Consider the following 12,152-nt stretch of genomic DNA (forward strand, 5'->3'; position numbering starts at 1 on the left):
GCACTAACAACTAACCCTGTGGCGGGAGGAATCTAATTTCCTGAACATCACATTATGTTGATCAAATACCCAGCTTAGGGGGCCAGTAAGCTGAGAATCTGCCTGCAGCACTGGCATCCCAGACGGGCAGTGGTTCCTGCCCTAGCTGTGTTCCACTTCCAGTCCAGACCTCTGCTTATGGTCTTGGAAAGCCACAGGATGGCTCCAGTTTTGGGGTCCCTGCACTGGCGTGGGAGACCCAGAAGAAACTATTGTCTCTCGACTTCAGCTTAGCTCACCTCTGAACCAGGGGATGGAAGAGCTCTCTCTTATTCTCGATTCTCTCATTGTCTTACTTTCTCTGTATAACTCTGCCTTTCTAATATAAATGAAATGAATATACTTTTTTAAAAATTGCCTGGTTTAAAAAGAAAAAGCAGAAAACTAAGAAACAGTGAAAGGAAAAGCGCAGTTTGGCTCACTCAAAAGAATGGGAATAATCAAGGAAACTGTCCATGAGGGAACCAAACTTGGGAACTTATTAGAAAGCTTTTACATACTCAAAATTATTACAATTTACTTCAAAGAACTAAAGGAAACCATGTGTATGCAATTAGGGGAGAGTATATGATGGCTCATCAAATAGAGAGTATTAATAGAAATTATTAATAACTACAGTGAAATGTTACAGTGACTTAAGGGAATATTTCACTAGAGGGACATGACAGCCAACTGGAATCGGCAGCTGAGGGTATCAACTAACTTGGAAATAGGCCAACTGATATTATCCAGTGTGACAAAGAGAAGGGAGTGAAGAAAGGTGGGCAGAGTTTCACATAGCTGTGAAACTCCTTCAAGTACATCAAATGTGCTCAGTGGAAGCCCCAGAGGGCGGAGAGAGGGGTGGAAAAGAGAGCAGAGAAAATATCTAAAGAAAGAGTGGCTGAAAGACTCACAGAACAACAAGATACTCAAAAAACTGTGTGTGGCATAGACTCAAAGAGATCCACACGTTTAAAAAAAAAATGGTCAAAATGCCAAATGGAGGAGAAAGAACCTGGAAGAGAGCAGGACAAAGCAACTCATCATACATGAGCAATGTTCCGTAGAGTCAGCAGTCGACTGGAGTCTGTCAGCAGTACAGAGTGCTAAGGGAAAGAGGATAAGCCACCAGCTCTGCAGCCGGCATCCCAGACATTTACAGCTCACAAAAGAAGGAAAAATAACGTCTCGAGATAAGTCAGAATTGGAAGATTCTTCCAAAGGAGTCCTTCAGGAAGAAAAGGAAGGTCACCATATAAAAACATAAAGATTAGCACTACAGATACACTTGTAAATATATCATCCCCTATCTGATTTAAAGAACAGCTATATAAAGCCATAATGATAAAGCTGTGATGACAGGCATATGGCATATAGAAGCATATTTGTATCGCAACAAAAGCATAAAGAAGGCAGTTAGAATAGAACTAGTTTGTAGCAAAAAGTTGTGTATATAATGGGAATTTCATTAACATTATCCTATCCTTGATTCAACAGACTGTTTTAATCAAACCTGTAATTGTGAACACCAGGAAAACCTCTAAGAAACAATTTTCAAATAAAATGGTAAAAGAAACAAAAGTAGCATTAAAGTTATATGTTAGAAACCATCTGTTTAACATAAAATGGAACAGTGGCAGGATAGAACAGAAATTCTATGCCATGTAGAAAATAACCGAATGACAGATATGAATCTTACTGGATCAATAATGACATTAAATACAAATTAATGAAGAGCCATAGTTCAAGGGCAGATACTGGCAGAATAACTGAAGATGATCTGACTACACACTGTCTACAAATGACAAGCATTAGATTGAAATTACTAGTCCACAGAAAAGGATACAGCACACCAACAGTAATCCAAAGAAGAATGGAGTGGCTGTACTATCATGGGACAACATAGACTTTAAGATAAAATGCATTCGTAGGAACATTTCTAATGATAAAATGGTCACTTCTTCAGGAGGACAACAATCACGAGGCTGTGCATACGTCACAGTGTACCCCCACGCTGCGTGAATCAAGACTTAACAGACCTGAAGGGAGAAACGAACAATTCACACAAGAGCTGGAAAGTTCATTACCACACTTTCCATCCTGAATAAAAAACATTGGCAAGTCAGCAAAGAAATAGAATTAAACAAGACGCTAACAAACTTCCACAGAACGTCTCACCATCAACTGTAGAAGCTCCATGCTTTTTAAGTAAAAGGAAACATCCTTCCAGTTGGACATATGTTAACCAATAATACAAGTCACAATGCACTTTTAAAAGACTGAAGTTATCCAAAATATATTATCTGATTTTAAAGTTATTAAACTTAATCGGGGGGGGGGCGGGGAAGGGGCAGAAAGATGCCCTAGTGGCTAAAGCCCTAGCCTTACAAGAGCCAGAATTCCATGTGGACACTGGTTCTAATCCGGGCAGACCTGCTTTCCATCCAGCTCCCTACTTGTGGCCTGGGAAAGTAGTGGAAGATGGCCCAAGGCCTTGGGACCCTGCACCCATGTGGGAGACCCAGAAGAAGCTCCTGCCTCCTGGCTTTGGATTGGCTCAGCACTGGCCTTTGCAGCTACTTGAGGAGTGAATCAGTGGACAGAAGATCTTTCTATTTCTCCTCCTCTCTGTCTATCTGACTTTCCAATAAAAATTATTATTTTTTAAAGTCAACAACGGGGAGTTTGGAAAGCTCACCAAATATGTAGAAATTCAGCAATACACTCCTAAATAATAACAGAGTCAAAAGTCAAAGGTAAGAGAAATTGGAAAGTACATTGAGAAGAGTGAATGTGAAAACAGGACACATTAGACTTCGGGGATGGAAATAAGCCACTGCTGACAGGAAAATTTGTATCAGCAAGAGCCCGGTATAGGGATGAGTGAGTGTGCTCGCTGCCAAGGAGCAACTTGGGAGTGACGTCTGTTTCATTGTTCTAGCGTATCTCAAAACTATTTTGGAACTTGGCTAAAGTAATTTTTAGTGTATGCAGCAGAGTTTCTTAATTACTTGGTTTATATTTGAAAGGAAGAGAGAGAGAGGGAGAAAGCTAGGAACTCAGGTTTCAATCTGAGTCTCGCAGAGAGGCGACAGCAGTCATGTCCTGTGCTGAACCTGGAGGCAGAGCCAGCTCGCCAGCCTGAGCCGCTGGCATCCCAAGTAACTTCTTCACTGTTGCATCATCTATCTGCCCACTCCACTCTAGATTTTAAGACATCTTGAATGATGGCTGCTGTTGAAGTTTTTAAAACTATGTTAAGTCAGATATCATCTGGCAGCAGAAGTCACTGGAGCCAGTGTGGCTGATGAGAATACACGATTCTGCTGTCGGTCTAAACACTGGACAGTAGTTAAAGGACTCATCTCTTTTTCTGGAGGCATTTGCAAAGCAGGACGGAAGGCAATCCGTGGAGAGCAAGTGTGAGCAGGCTTAAAAGAAAACACAGCAGAAAGAGAATCTGGCTCTAGAAGAGGAGAACTGAGACTGCAGTCTTTCAGACGTTTCAAAGGAAGTCTCAGGACCTCGTGAATCACTTCAGGAATCGCATTGTCTACAGGTGGTAATGGTATCTGTCCTGTCACAGTCAGGGGATATTGGAAATGGTGAGTAAGCAAGAAACGGTCTAGTAGTTGGCTCCTTTGGGACAAGTTTTTATTGATCAAATTAGTTTCTCCTTTTGGGTGGGTGAGGGAGAGAGGGGAATGCTGTCTGGACAATGGACCATCTATATGTATGTGCAGGGCGGGGCGTGCATGTCAGAAAGTCCACGTGCCACATGTGCCCACCTACATCCAGTTCCTTCGTCCCATCAGCTAATTCTGTACTGCTACCAAAAGCTCATAAAAACAGCCATCAAGCTATCATGCACTAAAAGCTACTATCTAAAAGCTAAACAGTAAACCTCTACTACCTGCTGTGAGCAAATGGAAATCCCTTTTTGCCAACGGGAAAAAGATCTCCCCTCGTCTTATCATTTAAAGAGTTGTTTTTGAAACAGTCAGTTTTCCCAACAGCTATATCAATCTGAGTTATTTCTCCTTACGGTGTTTATAATTCTCTACCATGAAGCACCTGAACCAAAAACATTGGAATGTTATCCAAACTGGAAAGGTGTCACATTCCGCCCAAAAGGACTGTTGATCAAGGGAAAAGAAAATGGCAAGTGTTGCAGGAAAGCTGATGAGGTAAGAATGTAAAATCTAACTGGAGAGAAACTGGTACAAAGCAAGCTTAACGGTACAAAACCCTTATTTTGCCTTGGAAATCTGGCGGCAACTGCACATGGAATAAGTTGCTACATTAATCGTGGAATGATACGATTTGGGACAAATAAGAAAGTTTTTGGTGGAAGAATTTTAAAAAACAATTTTAAAAGCATTCATAAAAGTAGACTGTAAGTTTATCTTTTGAAACCTTAAGAAAACACTTTTTAAAGCATGAAATGCAATTTTATGAAGCATATGGGCAAGTTTGAAATCATCCAGAATATTAAAATTAATTTGAAAATAATTAAAATTCAGACCAACTTCAGGTGGGCATCCAAGTTCTGGGCAGCATTAATATGATATTAAAATAGTTGAGGAAATTTACAGCGAGCAGGTGTGTGAAATAATTGAGGGGAAAGAGTTCAGACATTAATTAGCCAGCGCTATGACTATTACCTGTTTTCTCTCAGGTTGATATACCTTTAAGCATGTGTATAAAGATATTTTAAAATTATGAATATATGTGGAAAATAAAACTTGGTTATTTATACAATTCTGTGCTATTTCATCAACCTCTTGGTGACACACACAAGGAAAACCAAAGAGTTTAAATCGAAAGAAAAAAAATTATTTCAACTCTTTTTGAAGTTGTTTCATTAAGTCTTGCTTGTGGTGTTGAAATGTTCTCATTGCATATCCAGCAAAGTAAGAATACGTGCACTCAAAGATTGTCACTGTTTAAACTTGGTGGGCAGGGAAAGAATATACCAAAAAGAAGATCCTAATGCTTGACCTATAATATGCAGAAACTAAAGCCAAATTTCGTTTTCAGATAAAAGATAGAGGAAGGAGAAAGGGAATGAGGAAGGGAGGGAGGAAGGAAGGAAGGAAAGAAAAGAGCGAGACAAGGAAGGAAGAAGGGAAGGAGGAAAGGAAGGAAGGGAGAAGGGAAGGAGGGAAGGATGGAAGAAGGGAAGGAGGAAGGAGGAGGGATGGAAAGGAGGAAGAAAGGAAGATTCTGATGAAATTCCTGTTTTCTGGATTTGGCTTGGATCAGTCACGGTTGTTGTGGCCATTTGGGGAGTGAACCAGCGAATGGAAGATCTCTCTCTCTTTGTATCTCTCTTTCTCTGTCATTTGGCTTTGAGATAAATACGTTTGTTTTTTTTTTTTTTTTTTTTAAAGATTTATTTTTATTATTTTTTCATTGGAAAGGCGGATATACAGAGAGGAGAGACAGAGAGGAAGATCTTCCGTCCGATGATTCACTCCCCAAGTGAGCGCAACGGGCCGATACTATGCCGATCCGAAGCCAGGAGCCTCTTCCGGGTCTCCCACGCAGGTGCAGGGTCCCAAAGCCTTGGGCCGTCCTCGACTGCTTTCCCGGTCCACAGGCAGGGAGCTGGAAGGGAAGCGGGGCTGCCGGGATTAGAACCGGCGCCCATATGGGATCCCGGGCGTGCTAGGCGAGGACCTTAACCACTTGCGCCACCGCGCCGGGCCCAAGAGATAAATACGTTTTTGAAAGAAGAATTTAAAATCAGTTGTGAAGACTTCAAAAATATCCAAAACAGTGCATGAGGACGTGGCTTAGTCAAACAGCAAGGCATCTGGAAGCTCGAAGGGCATCATTTCCTTTGGGCTCAGCACAAGTGAAGTAGAGAAGAGATGTGTATGCATGATCTTTATCCACTGGGGTGAAGCCCTATATAATTGTCAGTTATTCAGACATTCAAAACCTGGGTGAATCAGGCAGAAAAAGCACAAAGAAAACTCTATATTCTCAATTTTCTACTGACGGGAAATAAGCTGAGTAAAGGTAGAAGGATGAAATCAATGACCAAAAGCTGCACACAGCCCACAACCATGGTGAACCATTCCTGGAAAAGAGTAAGACTGACTCCTACTCAAGGAGCTCCCAGTACTTACCTTGCTGAATTTCAGAATTACTATAGGCCCATGAGTCTCGCATGTTGGTCCTCCTTCTTCCAAATTGGAATATTTTTAGTGGTTATTTTGTGATCATCTACCTTCATATGTTGGGAGTATATGGGAAGAGGAGAGGGGGACAGACCACTGTTTTCATTGGTTTATACATCTTTGGACAAAGAGGAACTGTCTTCAGAAACTGTGCTTAGGGAATTGCACTCAAGAAGATTCATCCACAATTAGATTTAGAAGTTAAGAAACTGTGCTTTGAGCTGGTGCTGTTGCTGGATGAGAGTGTAAGGGGCATTCGGAGTGGATGAGCGTGTTTCGCTGTGGGGCACTTTAGGGTAGTTGATGGTCACTGGCTTCCGTAGTCACCAATGATCCTTACTTCCTGTGATCCAGGCCTGGTGTAATCATGCTCACAATGAATAGGGCATTGGGGTGTGGGTATCACTAGGGAGCAGGGGGTTGCCCAGGAAAGACATCGGGTTGTTGAATCTTACTCTTTGATTGCTCACTCTGACCAGCCAGATGTCAGTCACATGGTCAGCTAACAGGTGGAATGGCCCACCTGGCAAAGAATTGAGACCTCCTGCCAACAGCTATGCAGATGGGCACCTGGGAACAGATCTTTCGGCCTCTGCTGTGGTTTGTCCTAGCACTAGACACAACAGATAGGGAGTGAAGGTGGTAAGCAGATCTGGTGGGTTTTAGGAATTCGGAGTTCTGGAGCAAAGCAAGCCTTCCTAGAAGCAAAGGCAGTGACAGAGGGTCTAGGGCGCCATTCCAGGGGATTGCTGTTTCTCAGCCAGCTCAACAAGGGGCCCGAGGCAGAAGCTAAAAGTTATTTTTCTAGGGAGAATGGTGGGAGATGCAGCAGTGTGGTGGTTGACTCTAATATCCACTGGCCCCAGTTAGCCTGTGCAGAACATTGACCCAACTGAGAATATCTCTCCAGGATGTCGGTAAGTAACATTGAAAATCAGCTCAAGGAGGTTGTCTGGGTTTAAATATTCCTTCTTCTCTCCTATGTCTGCTCAATACCACAAGTTTTAAATTAATATTCTGAAAAATATGGTTTTTTTTTAAAAAAGAATAAGTAGTTTTTAACCCACTTGACCAGAACCTTCAAAGTGTGCTCCACAACGGGGACCCTGGGATGGCATTGGGTGGCTCTTCCTCATCCTGGGTACTGAGGCCGATGGGAGGCTGGGTGTGGTTTCCCTTGAATCCCCCCTCCCCCAAATACAGGAAGAAGAAAAAGAAAATGTGTAAACAATGATCTTGCCCACTTTCCCCGGTCCTCGACCCTTCCCACCCTGATCAACCATGTAAACATCATCGAAAATAAGATAAAAATAAATAAAGTGTGTGGTTTGACTAGGAATGTTGTGTAGATATCTGCACCATAAAATGAAGAGTGTGTGAGAACATGGTAATAATACAGTAATGCTCTTATAATAGAAGAGAAATCTAGCAAGCTCAAAAGCTTCTAGTGTTGGAGTGGCCCCAAGGTTTGTTTGGAATTCCACGAAGACCTGTATCAGCCATTGACAGACTGTGTTGTCAACCAATCCAGTGATTCTTTTGGCTGTGTCTCACCATCATAATGGAAGAGGTCAAAGTCCCTGGAGTAGACTCTCCTGCCAGAGGGCCTAAAAGTACAGACAGCCTGCACCTCACTGGGCTAACGTGACATCTTGCGTCACCAGTGGCAATAAGTGCCATCCAACCTTGGGTGAAAATTCAAATTGAACCTTGCTTCAAAGGTTCCAAATATCACCAACTTGTACAGGCTAGGAGGGGTGGGGGAGATCTGGTGCTTTCCATTACCTGTAGTTCCTGAAAACCTCTAACAAGGGCTGCTGAGGCCTATTTGTCAGTGATGATGGACCCGCTGGTTTGGGTCAATTTGAGCATGAGCAGTGAGTGTCTTCCACCCTTCAGCATGACTGTGCCCTCCTCATGAGTGTGATGGGGCCTCCAGGAGAGACCGTACTGCTACTGCCTGGCAGACTGGCCTCTGGAGGCTCAGCAGCTGTGCCTGTAGCAGAGATAGCTGTCAAGTGAAATGGGGCAACAGAATATTTTAGATGGGGGTGGGTATTGTGAAGAGGGATTCAGTGTTGGTATCCCATGTGGATGCCGGTTAAAATCTGGCTTTTCTATTCCCAATCCAACTTCCTTGCTAATGCACTTGGGAAAAGTAGCACAAATGGTCTAGATGTCTGGGTTGCTGCCACCCATGTGGAAGACCTTGGGATAACGGTCCTGGCTCATGACTTCGGCCTGGTCCACCAGGAAATATGACAGCCGTCTGGAAAATGAACTAGTGAATGGAAAATCTGTCTCTCTCTCCAATCTATCTTCCTCTTTCTCGCTAATCCTGAATTTCAAATAAATAAGTATATCTTTTAAAAAAATAATAAGATAAAACATTTGGAGAAAGAACTGTAGAACCCAGAGGCCCTGAAACTTGCAAATGAAGACTCAGCTAAATAAATAATGGCCAGATCCTTTCAAGATATCCACTATGCCTCTGGGCAAATATTGATTCTTAAATACCAGGGAAGCTCTGTCTAGGAGGGGCAGAAAGAAAGCAGGTGCACTGGGAGACACTCACTTATCCACAGGCTCAGGATTCTAGGATGGGATGGGAACATGAGGTGGTAAGGAGGTCTCAGGGTCTTCTGATTGTAGACACGCCACTCAACCTCAGGAGAGGGTGAGGAGGCAGGCAGGCGGGAGGGAGATGGCAGACTCTTCTCTCTGAGTCACATGTCCCCCGAAGACTATTATGCTCTGATGTTGGAGGGAAATCAGAACGCCTTGTTAGAGGTTCAAGTGAGAACAGAATAATGAGATTGCTATGTGAGAGAACACATCCTCTCCCCACCAAAGGCTTGCAGTGGAGGACAGAACAGTTAGGGTGCCCACCTTGAACCAGACAACGTGAGGTACCCCAGGGCTGGTGGAAGATGCCCTAAGCTATCCTTTCATTTGCTGAACTAACACAGGGGTGTTGGCTAGATCTAACTGTGTTGCCCATTCACCAGCAATAGCTTTGTATGAGCAGAGAAAAGCAAGCCTCCAAATGCTGTGTGAATGCACTGTGTGTATTCTAATAGGGGAGATGTTTTTACCCACGTGACTGGCCTTTGGATGACACCCAAGCCCCCTAGAAGAAGGAGGCTCCCCGAAGGTGCCTTGGGTTCTTGAAGCCACAGGGAATGGCATGTAGGACTGTAACACACATGGCAAACACTTCAATGAACAATTCATCTCATTCACGAGGAGTAATAAAGCTCATGTTTGTTCTTTTAATATAATACATATAATAGACTCATACGTCTTTATAAGACAAAACAACACAGTTGGCTGAAACTGTTCAGAAATGATACATGCAATCACCACATGATGAATCTCTTTGCGTTTCCTGTGTCTGTGGAGAAACCTCATTGGAAGGACACACTCAATGCCAAGCAGCTGAGGACAGCAAAACACACACGTTAACACCTGCTCCGGGGCTGGGCATGTCTGCTCTTTTGAAGGGAATCAAATCATGAGCCTTCACGGAAGGTGGAACTGCCTGTTAAAGGCCGTTTGTAGAAAACACACCTAGCTACTACAAGGGGGCAGAGAGCAACTGCAGCTCTTCTCATCTGAGGACTTCCAACTACTGGAGAAAGTGATGTAAAGAGATGCATGTTTGCCTTTTCCAAGTAAAATTTGCATCTGAAAAAGACTTTGGAGGATTTTTGTGATGGGTAAGCTTTAACTCTTCTTTGATTTTAAGTCAGTAAAATGGGGAGAAGTGGAAAGGTTAAAAAAACAACAACAAAAGCAAAGCGAGGAGGATTGTGGATGCTGAGCGTCAGAGTTGTGACTGTTACAGCTTACACACGCGACAAAGCGGCCAGGGACCAAAGGTGGAATGGAGTCTACTGGCCTGGGCCCACATTTTATCTTCCTGCTTCTTCTGCCTTGGGCTTTTACAAAGGATTTTTCCGGGTGAGGTTTGAGTAATTGACCCGCAGCCCAAACTAAACAAGTGAAGGATGCCTAGGGGTAATCTCTCTTGCTCATGACTGGGACAGAGTAGAGCACAGGGACCTCCCAAGAAAGGAAAAGTCAGGAACGAAAAGAGCAAGATCTTCATTTTCATTGTCCGAAGATAAAAATTCATATTTCAGTTCTAAAACAAGAAGAAAATTTGCTACTCTACTTTCCCTAAAGTAGACGGAAGTGGCAGAATTCACACATCTTTGAAAACGTATTCACATTTGCTCCACCTGAGAGTGCAGAACCCTAATGCGCAGTCAGAGGGTGGAGGAGAAATGCAACGCCTCCAACCTCCGCTGGCTTTCTGGAAAAGCTGCTTACAACGGAGCCCCGGCCTAGCCAGACGCGGCTTCTCCGAGGCCATGCCTGTGTCTGGTTTGATCCCCAGGCTTTGCAAAGCCCCCCTCTTTCCATCAGAGCAGGAATCTAATGCCCGGTTACAGACTTTCACTGGAGCAGCCCCACATGGGCGTGGAGCGAGGGGGAGGGGATGAACCCAAGAAGGATGATCTGCCATTTCCTTGAAACTTTAGACTGTAATCATGAGCTGTGCAAGGCGGACCATCCTTGGTTCTCGTAAAAAAAAGGCATCCAGCGGGCACAAGGATGTCTCCTCATCCCAACACAGACATTTCAGGATGAATTCCAACACCGCTCCTTGCGGGGTCATCAGCAGATCGAATGGGCCAAGAGGCCCCGCTGAGCTCTCCCATCCATGTCTTCCATGTGTGCGAGAGTCTGGGGAAAGCCAGTCGGCCTGCGTGGGAGGGTGAGCTGCACACCATACAGATTTCCCGTGAGATTGGTGGAGAATCCCCACGGTGGAGCGAGAATGCCCTGCCGTGGAAGGTTTCCAGTCAGACCCTTGTGTCCCATTTAGCATCCGCACTGGCGCCAGCACTCTGGGGTCGGAGTATTAATGCGTGCCCTGGCTTGTATTTTTCCAGATGCAATGAACAGCCTCAGCTAAAGATAGCATGGTAATAGAACACTTCAGTCCCAGGGTTGTGTGTGTGTGTGTGTGTGTGTGTGTACGACTTTTTTTTTTTTTACGGGCACTAAATTAAACATTTTAAGCATAGATACATATAACAGGAACATTGAAAAGCCAACCTTGGATAAATGCATATGCCAAGGAAAAAATTAAAATGAGAAGAAATGCATCATAATGGAACAGCAAAGGCTGGCAAGAAGTAAGTTTTATAGCTCATCTAGCCACGAAATTGGCATGTGAGCCTCACTAAATTACACATTTGCTTCTATCTCTACTTCTGCTTCACCTTCAGTGGAATAAACACGCTGCCTGTGGGAGGCATGCCTGAACTCCCCATAAGGATTCGAGAGATGGATGTTGAGAGAAAATGGAGGAATGCCAAGGCAGATGAACTCTGTCTGAAATGGTCAGGTGTTCCTACTGCCTTTCATTGCTATCAAGGCACCTGTAGGCTTGCATATCAGCGACTGAAAGAGAGGGCATTGCTACAGGGATCGCAACACGAAAGCTGACTCGGCCAAAGCAGAGAGAGCCTAGTGGCGACTGTGGTGTTGATCAAGCAGTGAGATTTCCATTTCGGCTGCATCTTTTCTTCCACCTAAGGAAACAATGCACATTTTACTCTGTACCAAGCCCAAGGCCTGTCCTTGCCCAATTTCCCAGAGTACAATCAGAACCAATGGCTGTGTTAAAGATCTGTCGGGAAGTGGAACATGAACTTGGGAACAGGAAGCTCTCAACTGTGAATCGTCCTTGTGGTCAAGCAGGAGACTTAACAGAGTCCTCCTGCCATTTGCTTTCTGAGTCATCTGGTTTCACCAAGTCACAGGGCCTTTGCTTAGGCACACTTGTCCGTCACATGAATGCTTGTTGTTAACCTGCTTCCTGGTTGCTTCAGTATGGACAGCTGTCTCTTCTCATTGACAAATGGGGCA

The sequence above is a fragment of the Ochotona curzoniae genome, unplaced genomic scaffold (assembly GCF_017591425.1).
Source record: "Ochotona curzoniae isolate NIBS_2020 unplaced genomic scaffold, NIBS_Ocur_1.0 patch426, whole genome shotgun sequence".
Taxonomy (NCBI): Eukaryota; Metazoa; Chordata; class Mammalia; order Lagomorpha; family Ochotonidae; genus Ochotona; species Ochotona curzoniae.